This window comes from Coregonus clupeaformis, unplaced genomic scaffold (assembly GCF_020615455.1).
Source record: "Coregonus clupeaformis isolate EN_2021a unplaced genomic scaffold, ASM2061545v1 scaf2843, whole genome shotgun sequence".
NCBI classification, from domain to species: Eukaryota; Metazoa; Chordata; class Actinopteri; order Salmoniformes; family Salmonidae; genus Coregonus; species Coregonus clupeaformis.
Window position 1 is genome coordinate 52,501 of NW_025536297.1, and position 10,637 is coordinate 63,137.

At 47.1% G+C, this 10,637-nt stretch overlaps 1 protein-coding gene across 1 annotated transcript in view; it reads right to left on the reverse strand.

Annotated features, from left to right (window-relative positions):
* Nucleotides 1–10,472, reverse strand: part of LOC121563123 (NF-X1-type zinc finger protein NFXL1) — a 30,231-nt gene extending 19,759 nt beyond the window's left edge. Inside the window, exon 1 of the mRNA XM_045219869.1 lies at nt 10,350–10,472. The gene's annotated coding sequence lies outside the window, so the exon portion shown is untranslated. The remainder of the gene's footprint in view (nt 1–10,349) is intronic.
* Between the last annotated feature and the right edge of the window lie 165 nt (nt 10,473–10,637).

The window sequence follows — 10,637 nt, forward strand, 5'->3', positions numbered from 1 at the left end:
TGTTTTACTTTTAAACTCGGACAAAACAGACATGCTAGTTCTAGGACCCAAGATACAAAGAGATCTGCTGTTGGATCTGACAATTAATCTTGATGGTTGAACAGCCGTCTTAAAAAAAAAAAAAAAAAAACCTGAAGGACCTCGGCGTTACTCTGGACCCTGATCTCTCTTTTGACGAACATTTCAAGAATATTTCAACAACAGCTTTTCTCCATCTTCGTAACATTGCAAAAATCAGAAACTTTGTCCAAAAATAATGCAGAAAAGCTAATCCATGCTTTTGTCACTTCCAGATTAGACTACTGCAATGTTCTACTCTCCGGCTACCCGGATAAAGCACTAAACAAACTTCAGTTAGTGCTAAACACGGCTGCTAGAATCTGGACTACAACCAAAACATGTGATCATATTACTCCAGTGCTGGCCTCTCTACACTGGCTTCCTGTTAAGGCTAGGGCTGGCCTCTCTAAACTGGCTTCCTGTTAAGGCTAGGGCTGGCCTCTCTCTACTGGCTTCCTGTTAAGGCTAGGGCTGGCCTCTCTCTACTGGCTTCCTGTTAAGGCTAGGGCTGGCCTCTCTACTCTGGCTTCCTGTTAAGGCTAGGGCTGGCCTCTCTACTCTGGCTTCCTGTTAAGGCTAGGGCTGGCCTCTCTACACTGGCTTCCTGTTAAGGCTAGGGCTGGCCTCTCTAAACTGGCTTCCTGTTAAGGCTAGGGCTGGCCTCTCTAAACTGGCTTCCTGTTAAGGCTAGGGCTGGCCTCTCTACACTGGCTTCCTGTTAAGGCTAGGGCTGGCCTCTCTACACTGGCTTCCTGTTAAGGCTAGGGCTGGCCTCTCTAAACTGGCTTCCTGTTAAGGCTAGGGCTGGCCTCTCTAAACTGGCTTCCTGTTAAGGCTAGGGCTGGCCTCTCTACTCTGGCTTCCTGTTAAGGCTAGGGCTGGCCTCTCTAAACTGGCTTCCTGTTAATGCTAGGGCTGGCCTCTAAACTGGCTTCCTGTTAAGGCTAGGGCTGGCCTCTCTAAACTGGCTTCCTGTTAAGGCTAGGGCTGGCCTCTCTAAACTGGCTTCCTGTTAATGCTAGGGCTGGCCTCTCTAAACTGGCTTCCTGTTAAGGCTAGGGCTGATTTCAAGGTTTTACTGCTAACCTACAAAGCATTACATGGGCTTGCTCCTACCTATCTCTCCGATTTGGTCCTGCCGTACATTCCTACACGTACGCTACGGTCACAAGACGCAGGCCTCCTTATTGGCCCTAGAATTTCTAAGCAAACAGCTGGAGGCAGGGCTTTCTCCTATAGAGCTCCATGTTTATGGAATGGTCTTCCTATCCATGTGAGAGACGCAGACTCGGTCTCGACCTTTAAGTCTTTACTGAAGGTCCTGTGATTGAGTGTAGTCTGGCCCAGGGGTGCGAAGGAGAACGGCAAGGCACTGGAGTGACGAACCGCCCTTGCTGTCTCTGCCTGGCTGGTTCCTGTCTCTCCATTGGGATTCTCTGCCTCTGACCCTATTACGGGGGCTGAGTCACTAGCTGACTGGTGCTATCCATGCCGTCCCTAGGAGGGGTGCGTCACTTGAGTGGGTTGAGTCACTGACGTGATCTTCCTGTCCGGTTTGTCGCCCCCTCGGGCTCGTGCAGTGCGGTGGAGGAGATCTTTGTGGGCTATACTCAGCCTTGTCTCAGCCTTGTCTCAGGGTAGTAGGTTGGTGGGCTATACTCAGCCTTGTCTCAGGGTAGTAGGTTGGTGGGCTATACTCAGCCTTGTCTCAGGGTAGTAGGTTGGTGGGCTATACTCAGCCTTGTCTCAGGGTAGTAGGTTGGTGGTCTGTTGATATCCCTCTAGTGGTGTGGGGGCTGTGCTTTGGCAAAGTGGGTGGGGTTATATCCTGCCTGGTTGGCCCTGTCCGGGGGTATCGTCGGACGGGGCCACAGTGTCTCCCGACCCCCCCGTCTCAGCCTCCAGTATCTATGCTAGTCTATGTCTATGTGCCGGGGGGCTAGTGTCAGTCTGTAATTCCTGTGTGAATTTAAGTATGCTCCTTCTAATTATCTCTCTCTCCCTTCCCTCCCGGAGGACCTGAGCCCTGGGACCATGCCTCAGGACTACCTGGCCTGATGACTCCTGGCTGTCCCCAGTCCCCCTGGTCCTCTCTCCCTCCCCTCCCGGAGGACCTGAGCCCTGGGACCATGCCTCAGGACTACCTGGCCTGATGACTCCTGGCTGTCCAGTCCCCTGGTCCTCTCTCCCTCCCCTCCCGGAGGACCTGAGCCCTGGGACCATGCCTCAGGACTACCTGGCCTGATGACTCCTGGCTGTCCCCAGTCCCCCTGGTCGTGCTGCTGCTCCAGTTTCCACTCTTCTGCCTGCGGCTATGGAACCCTGACCTGTTCACCTGACGTGCTACCTTGTCCCAGACCTGCTGTTTTCAACTCTCTCGCTCTCTACTGCTCCTGCTATTTCAACCTATAAATGCAAGGCCTACCACTGTTGTGTCGTCTGCAAACTTAATGATGGTGTTGGAGTCGTGCCTGGCCACGCAGTCATGGGTGAACAGGGAGTACAGGAGGGGATTGAGCATGCACCCCTGAGGGGCCCCCGTGTTGAGGATCAGCGTAGCAGATGTGTTGTTACCTACCCTTACCACCTGGGGGTGGCCCGTCAGGAAGTCCAGGATCCAGTTGCAGAGGGAGGTGTTTAGTCCCAGGGTCATTAGCTTAACGATGAGCGTTGAGGGCACTATGGTGTTGAACGCTGAGCTGTAGTCAATGAATAGCATTCTCACGTATGTGTTCCTCTTGTCCAGGTGGGAAAGGGCAGTGTGGAGTGCAATAGAGATTGCATCATCTGTGGATTTGTTGGGGCGGTATGCAAATTGGAGTGGGGTCTAGGGTTTCTGGGATAGTGGTGTTGATGTGAGCCATGACCAGCTTTTCAAAGCACTTCATGGCTACAGGTTATCTTAGTGTCCTTGGGCACGGGGACTATGGTGGTCTGCTTGCAACATGTTGGTATTACAGACTCAGTCAGGGACATGTCAAAAATGTCAGTGAAGACATTTGCCAGTTGGTCAACGCATGCTTGGAGTACGCGTCCTGGTAATCCGTCTGGCCCTGCGGCCTTGTGAATGTTGACCTGCTTAAAAGTCTTACTCACATCGGCTACGGAGAGCGTGATCACATAGTCATCCGGAACAGCTGATGCGCTCATGCACGTTTCAGTGTTGCTTGCCTTGAAGCGAGCATAGAAGTGATTTAGCTCGTCTGGTAGGCTTGTGTCACTGGGCAGCTCGCGGCTGTGCTTCCCTTTGTAGTCTGTAATAGTTTTCAAGCCCTGCCACATCCCGACGAGCATCGGAGCCGGTATAGTTCGATTCAATCTTAGTCCTGTATTGAAGCTTTGCCTGTTTGATGGTTCGTCTGAGGGCATAGCGGGATTTCTTATAAGCGTCCGGGTTAGAGTCCCGCTCCTTGAAAGCGGCAGCTCTACCCTTTAGCTCAGTGCGGATGTTGCCTGTAATCCATGGCTTCTGGTTGGGGTATGTACGTACGGTCACTGTGGGGACAATGTCATCGATGCACTTATTGATGAAGCCAGTGACTGATGTGGCGTACTTCTCAATGCCATCGGAAGAATCCCGGAACATATTCCAGTCTGTGCTAGCAAAACAGTCCTGTAGCTTAGCATCTGCCTCATCTGACCACTTCCTTATTAACCGAGTCACTGGTCCTTCCTGCTTTAGTTTTTGCTTATAAGCAGGAATCAGGAGGATAGAGTTATGGTCAGATTTGCCAAATGGAGGGCGAGGGAGAGCTTTGTATGCGTCTCTGTGTGTGGAGTAAAGGTGGTCTAGAGTTTTTTTTCCTCTGGTTGCACATTTAACATGCTGGTAGAAATTAGGTAGAACGGATTTAAGTTTCCCTGCATTAAAGTCCCCGGCCACTAGGAGCGCTGCCTCTGGATGAGCGTTTTCCTGTTGACTTATGGCCTTATACAGCTCATTGAGTGCAGTCTTAGTGCCAGCATCGGTTTGTGGTTGTAAATAGACAGCTATGAAAAATATAGATGAAAACTATCTTGGTAGATAGTGTGGTCTACAGCTTATCATGAGATACTCTACCTCAGACAAGCAAAACCTTGAGACTTCCTTAATATTAGATTTCGTGCACCAGCTGTTGTTTACAAATATACACAGACCGCCACCCCTTGTCTTACCAGAGTCAGCCGTTCTATCCTGCCGATGTAGCGTATAGCCCGCCAGCTGTATGTTATCCATGTCATCGTTCAGCCACGACTCGGTGAAACATAAGATATTACAGTTTTTAATGTCCCGTTGGTAGGATATCCGTGATCGTAGGTCATCTATTTAGTTTTCCAATGATTGTACGTTGGCTAAACGATTCTGTGCTTCCAACTTTGTGGCAACAGTTTAGGGAAGGACCGTTCCTGTTTTAGCATGACAATCCCCCCGTGCACAAAGCGAGGTCCACACAGAAATGGTCTGTTGGGGCCTCCCGAGTGGCGCAGCGGTCTAAGGCACTGCATTGCAGTGCTTGAGGCGTCACTACAGACCCGGGTTTGATCACAGGCTGTGTCGCAGCCAGCCGCGATGGGGAGACCCATGAGGCGGCGCACAATTGGCCCAGCGTCGTCCGGGTTATGGGAGGGTTTGGCCGGCCGGGATGTCCTTGTCCCATCGCGCTCGTGGCGGGCCGGGCGCATGCACGCTGACTCCGACACATTGGTGCGGCTGGCTTCCGAGTTAAGTGAGCAGTGTGTCAAGAAGCAGCGCGGATTGGCAGGGTCATGTTTCGGAGGACGCATGGCTCTTGACTTTCGCCTCTCCCGAGTCCGCAGCGATGGGACAAGACCGTAACTACCAATTGGGGAGAAAAAGGGGTGTGTTTACAAAAAAACAAATAATGGTTTGTCGAGATCGGTGTGGAAGAACTTGACTGTCCTCCACAGAGCCCTGGCCTCAACCCCATCGAACACCTTTGGGATGAATTGGAACGCCGACTGCGAGCCAGGCCTAATCGCCCAACATCAGTGCCCAACCTCACTAATGCTCTTGTGGCTGAATGGAAGCAAGTCCCCGCAGCAATGTTCCAACATCTAGTGGAAAGCCTTCCCAGAAGAGTGGAGGCTGTTATAGCAGCAAAGGGGGGACCAACTCCATCTTAATGCCCATGATTTTGGAATGAGATGTTAGATGAGCAGGTGTCCACATACTTTTGGTCATGTAGTGTACAGTGGGGAAAAAAGTATTTAGTCAGCCACCAATTGTGCAAGTTCTCCCACTTAAAAAGATGAGAGAGGCCTGTAATTTTCATCATAGGTACACGTCAACTATGACAGACATATTGAGAAAAAAATTCCAGAAAATCACATTGTAGGATTTTTAATGAATTTATTTGCAAATTATGGTGGAAAATAAGTATTTGGTCAATAACAAAAGTTTCTCAATACTTTGTTATATACCCTTTGTTGGCAATGACACAGGTCAAACGTTTTCTGTAAGTCTTCACAGGGTTTTCACACACTGTTGCTGGTATTTTGGCCCATTCCTCCATGCAGATCTCCTCTAGAGCAGTGATGTTTTGGGGCTGTCGCTGGGCAACACGGACTTTCAACTCCCTCCAAAGATTTTCTATGGGGTTGAGATCTGGAGACTGGCTAGGCCACTCCAGGACCTTGAAATGCTTCTTACGAAGCCACTCCTTCGTTGCCCGGGCGGTGTGTTTGGGATCATTGTCATGCTGAAAGATCCAGCCACATTTAATCTTCAATGCCCTTGCTGATGGAAGGAGGTTTTCACTCAAAATCTCACGATACATGGCCCCATTCATTCTTTCCTTTACACGGATCAGTCGTCCTGGTCCCTTTGCAGAAAAACAGCCCCAAAGCATGATGTTTCCACCCCCATGCTTCACAGTAGGTATGGTGTTCTTTGGATGCAACTCAGCATTCTTTGTCCTCCAAACACGACGAGTTGAGTTTTTACCAAAAAGTTTCATCTGACCATATGACATTCTCCCAATCCTCTTCTGGATCATCCAAATGCACTCTAGCAAACTTCAGATGGGCCTGGACATGTACTGGCTTAAGCAGGGGGACACGTCTGGCACTGCAGGATTTGGGTCCCTGGTGGCGTAGTGTGTTACTGATGGTAGGCTTTGTTACTTTGGTCCCAGCTCTCTGCAGGTCATTCACTAGGTCCCCCCGTGTGGTTCTGGGATTTTTGCTCACCGTTCTTGTGATCATTTTGACCCCACGGGGTGAGATCTTGCGTGCCCCAGATCGAGGGAGATTATCAGTGGTCTTGTATGTCTTCCATTTCCTAATAATTGCTCCCACAGTTGATTTCTTCAAACCAAGCTGCTTACCTATTGCAGATTCAGTCTTCCCAGCCTGGTGCAGGTCTACAATTTTGTTTCTGGTGTCCTTTGACAGCTCTTTGGTCTTGGCCATAGTGGAGTTTGGAGTGTGACTGTTTGAGGTTGCGGACAGGTGTCTTTTATACTGATAACAAGTTCAAACAGGTGCCATTAATACAGGTAACGAGTGGAGGACAGAGGAGCCTCTTAAAGAAGAAGTTACAGGTCTGTGAGAGCCAGAAATCTTGCTTGTTTGTAGGTGACCAAATACTTATTTTCCACCATAATTTGCAAATAAATTAATAAAAAAATCCTACAATGTAATTTTCTGGATTTTTTTCCTCAATTTGTCTGTCATAGTTGACGTGTACCTGTGATGAAAATTACAGGCCTCTCTCTTCTTTTTAAGTGGGAGAACTTGCACAATTGGTGGCTGACTAAATACTTTTTTCCCCACTGTATATAGCGAATGATTCTATAAGAATATCACTTAGAATTCAACTGTCTTACTTCATCAGAACCCAACATAGAAGCTTGTTTTGTTTTACTAAACAAACACTGTATAGACTCGAAAAATGGTTAGAACTAATGTTGATATCACAGATGGTCAAGTCCTTGCATCCATGGCTTGGTCTACGAATTTCAGCGGTTACATTACATTTCATTTGGCTGTTTAGCAAAAAAAACATGTCCGACTCCCCAACTGTCCCTTTAATATACTGTAAATATCATTTGACTCCAGTCTGAGATGGAATATAAGATAAACTCTACAGAGACTTCATCACTAGTTAACACAAATAAACATCTGTAGCGATGGGGGGGAAAAAATCGATAGTTACATATCAGGGTTTATTTATTTATTATTTCTGATGATATATCGTATCGTTTTGACAATATCATAATATGATTCATGTCCTAATTGGCTTCACTCCAGTATTTCTCCTTCAGCTTCTTTTGAAAGAGCCAGTTTTTACATTTACGTCATTTAGCAGACGCTCTTATCCAGAGCGAATTACAAATTGGTGCATTCTTTTTATTTTTTGGGGGTGGGGGGGTAGAAGGATTACTTTATCCTATCCCAGGTATTCCTTAAAGAGGTGGGGTTTCAAGTGTCTCCGGAAGGTGGTCAGTGACTCCGCTGTCCTGGCGTCGTGAGGGAGCTTGTTCCACCATTGGGGTGCCAGAGCAGCGAATAGTTTTGACTGGGCTGAGCGGGAACTGTGCTTCCGTAGAGGTAGGGGAGCCAGCAGGCCAGAGGTGGATGAACGCAATGCCCTCGTTTGGGTGTAGGGACTGATCAGAGCCTGAAGGTACGGAGGTGCCGTTCCCCTCACAGCTCCGTAGGCAAGCACCATGGTCTTGTAGCAGATGCGAGCTTCAACTGGAAGCCAGGAGCGGGGTGACGTGAGAGAACTTGGGAAGGTTGAACACCAGACGGGCTGCGGCATTCTGGATGAGTTGTAGGGGTTTAATGGCACAGGCAGGGAGTTTGTTTTCCATGACTGATCAAATCTAGTTCTCAAGCTCTCTCGTCTCTCTGCAGCAGATGGTGAACAACATATTTGGAACATCAAATCGCAATAAAATCACAGTATCAAATCGCAAAACATATAGAATCGTGAGAATCGCAAAACATATTGTATTGGCACCTAAGTATCGTAAGGTCCCTGGCAATTCCCAGCCCTAATAATCTGTTCACACACACACACAAGCGCACTAACACATGACAAGTGTTGTGATAAAGTTCATCGCCAAATTCGGCCATCGCCACTGCCAGCCTCTCCACCAATCACGAAACAGGACACGCTGTGCTGTCACAGAGTAGAGGACCGAGTATTCCACTGTGGAAAGTTTTCAGAATGAGCATGAAGACGTTCCAAGATGGAAGAGAGAGTGTGTGTGTTGTTCCGATTACCATATTCCCATAATTCCTGTGCGCAGTAGGCTGTGATGTCACAGGGGGGTAGAATTTGCTCGGGGGCGCATTCCATTCCCAGACAAATGTGTGTTCGTTCTTCCTAAATGTGTGTGTGGGAGAGGAGTGAGGGGTTCTGAGAAGGGTTTCTCCACGTCACCTGATCCTAACGAGCTCCCCTTAACGGATAAACGGAAACACAATCACAGCACTACCACCTCTCCTTGTTAACCATGTCAGCCTCGTTCACAGGCTGTAATATTAGGTCCCTTCTAACACTGTACTGCTCTACAGGCACACAGAAGCAATCATGTGCGACATTCTGCACACGCTTGGAATATTTCACTGGAATACACTTAACATATAATACACTGGAACATCTGACAGGTTGGAAACACAGGAAGTCTTCTAGAATGACAGGCTTCACCTAATGACTTTAGAATCACCAGATACCTGGACCCTTACAGAACCCTGGACCTCTCTGCTGCTAAAACTGTCCTAGTGAGTGATGACAGGTGTGTGTGTGTGTTTAGCCCGTGTGTGTGTGTGTGTGTGTGTGTGTGTGTGTGTAGCCCGTGTGTGTGTGTGTGTAGGCCGTGTGTGTGTTTGGGAGAGTGATAGAAGACTATTAGTTACAGTGCCTTCAGAAAGTATTCATACCCCTTGACTTATTCCACATGTTGTTGTTGCAGCCTGAATTCAAAATGGATTCAATTGTTGTTGTTTTTTTTTACCCCATAATGAGAAAGTGAAAACATATATATATATATATGTTTTAATGAAATACAGAAATCTCTCATTCACATACAGTGTGGAGAACAAGTATTTGATACACTGCCGATTTTGCGATGCAAATGAATTACTTAAAAATCATACAATGTGATTTTCTGGATTTTTGTTTTAGATTCCGTCTCTCACAGTTGAAGTGTACCTATGATAAAAATGACAGACCTCTACATGCTTTGTAAGTAGGAAAACCTGCAAAATCGGCAGTGTATCAAATACTTGTTCTCCCCACTGTAAGTATTCAAACCTTTCAGTCAATACATGTTAGAATCACCTTTGCCAGTGATTACAGCCGAGAGTCTTTCTGGGTAAGTCTCTAAGAGCTTTCCACACCTGGATTGTATAATATTTGCACATTATTATATTTTTAAAATTCTTCAAGCTCCGTCAAGTTGGTTGTTGATCATTTCTAGACAGACATTTTCAAGTCTTGCCATCGATTTTCAAGCCAATTTAATTCAAAACTGTAACTAGGCCACTTAAGAACATTCAATGTAGTCTTGGTAAGCAACTCCAGTGTAGATTTGGTGTGGGTGTATTGATACACTACCCAAAGTGTAATTAATAACTTCACCATGCTCAAAGGGATATTCAATGTCTGCAATTTTTTTTTTTTTTACCCATCTACCAATAGGTGCCCTTCTTGGCGAGGGATTGGAAAACCTCCCTGGTCTTTGTGGTTGAATGTGTGTTTGAAATTCACTGCTCGACTGAGGGACCTTACAGTTAATTGTATGTGGTGGGTACAGAGATGAGGTAGTCATTCAAAAATCATGACCGCACACAGAGTTCATGCAACTTACGTGACTTGTTAAGCACATGTTTAATCCTTAACTTGTTTAGACTTGCCATAACAAAGGGGTTGAATACTTATTGACTCAAGACATTTCAGCTGTTCATTTTCTATTTGTAAAAATTTCTAAAAACATAATTCCACTTTGACATTATGGGGTATTGTGTGTAGATCAGTGACACAAAATCTCAATGTCATCCCTTTTAAATGCTGTAACAACAACATGTGGAAAAAGTAAAGGAGTGTGAATACTTTCCTCCTGATAGTTTTTAAATCTGAAGACGAAAAGAGAGAAGAAGAGCGGGAGAAAGATAGAAAGAGAGAGAGAGGGGGAGAGAAGGAGAGGAGGGGAGAGAAGGAGAGGAGTGGAGAGGAGGGAGAGGAGAGAAGGAGAGGAGGGGAGAGAAGGAGAGAAGGTCACAGACTGTCACAAAACCTCCCCCCAACACACAAACAGACCCCCCCTCTGTCTCCGTACCTGTAGTTTGTTGGTTGTCGCGGTGACACGGTGACATTCCTTGCTGCAGCTGTGGTTACCACAGGTCAAGGTTCGACCACACACACGCTTACAGGAGAAAGGCCCTCGACGGTGGCACGGGACAGGGCTCACCTAATACACACACACACACACACACACACACACACACACACACACACACACACGTTAAAAACGTCATCAACCCCAATAATAAACATCAACACGCAGCACATACACATCTCCATCACACTAATTCATATTTCTACTGTATTTATTTATTATGGATCC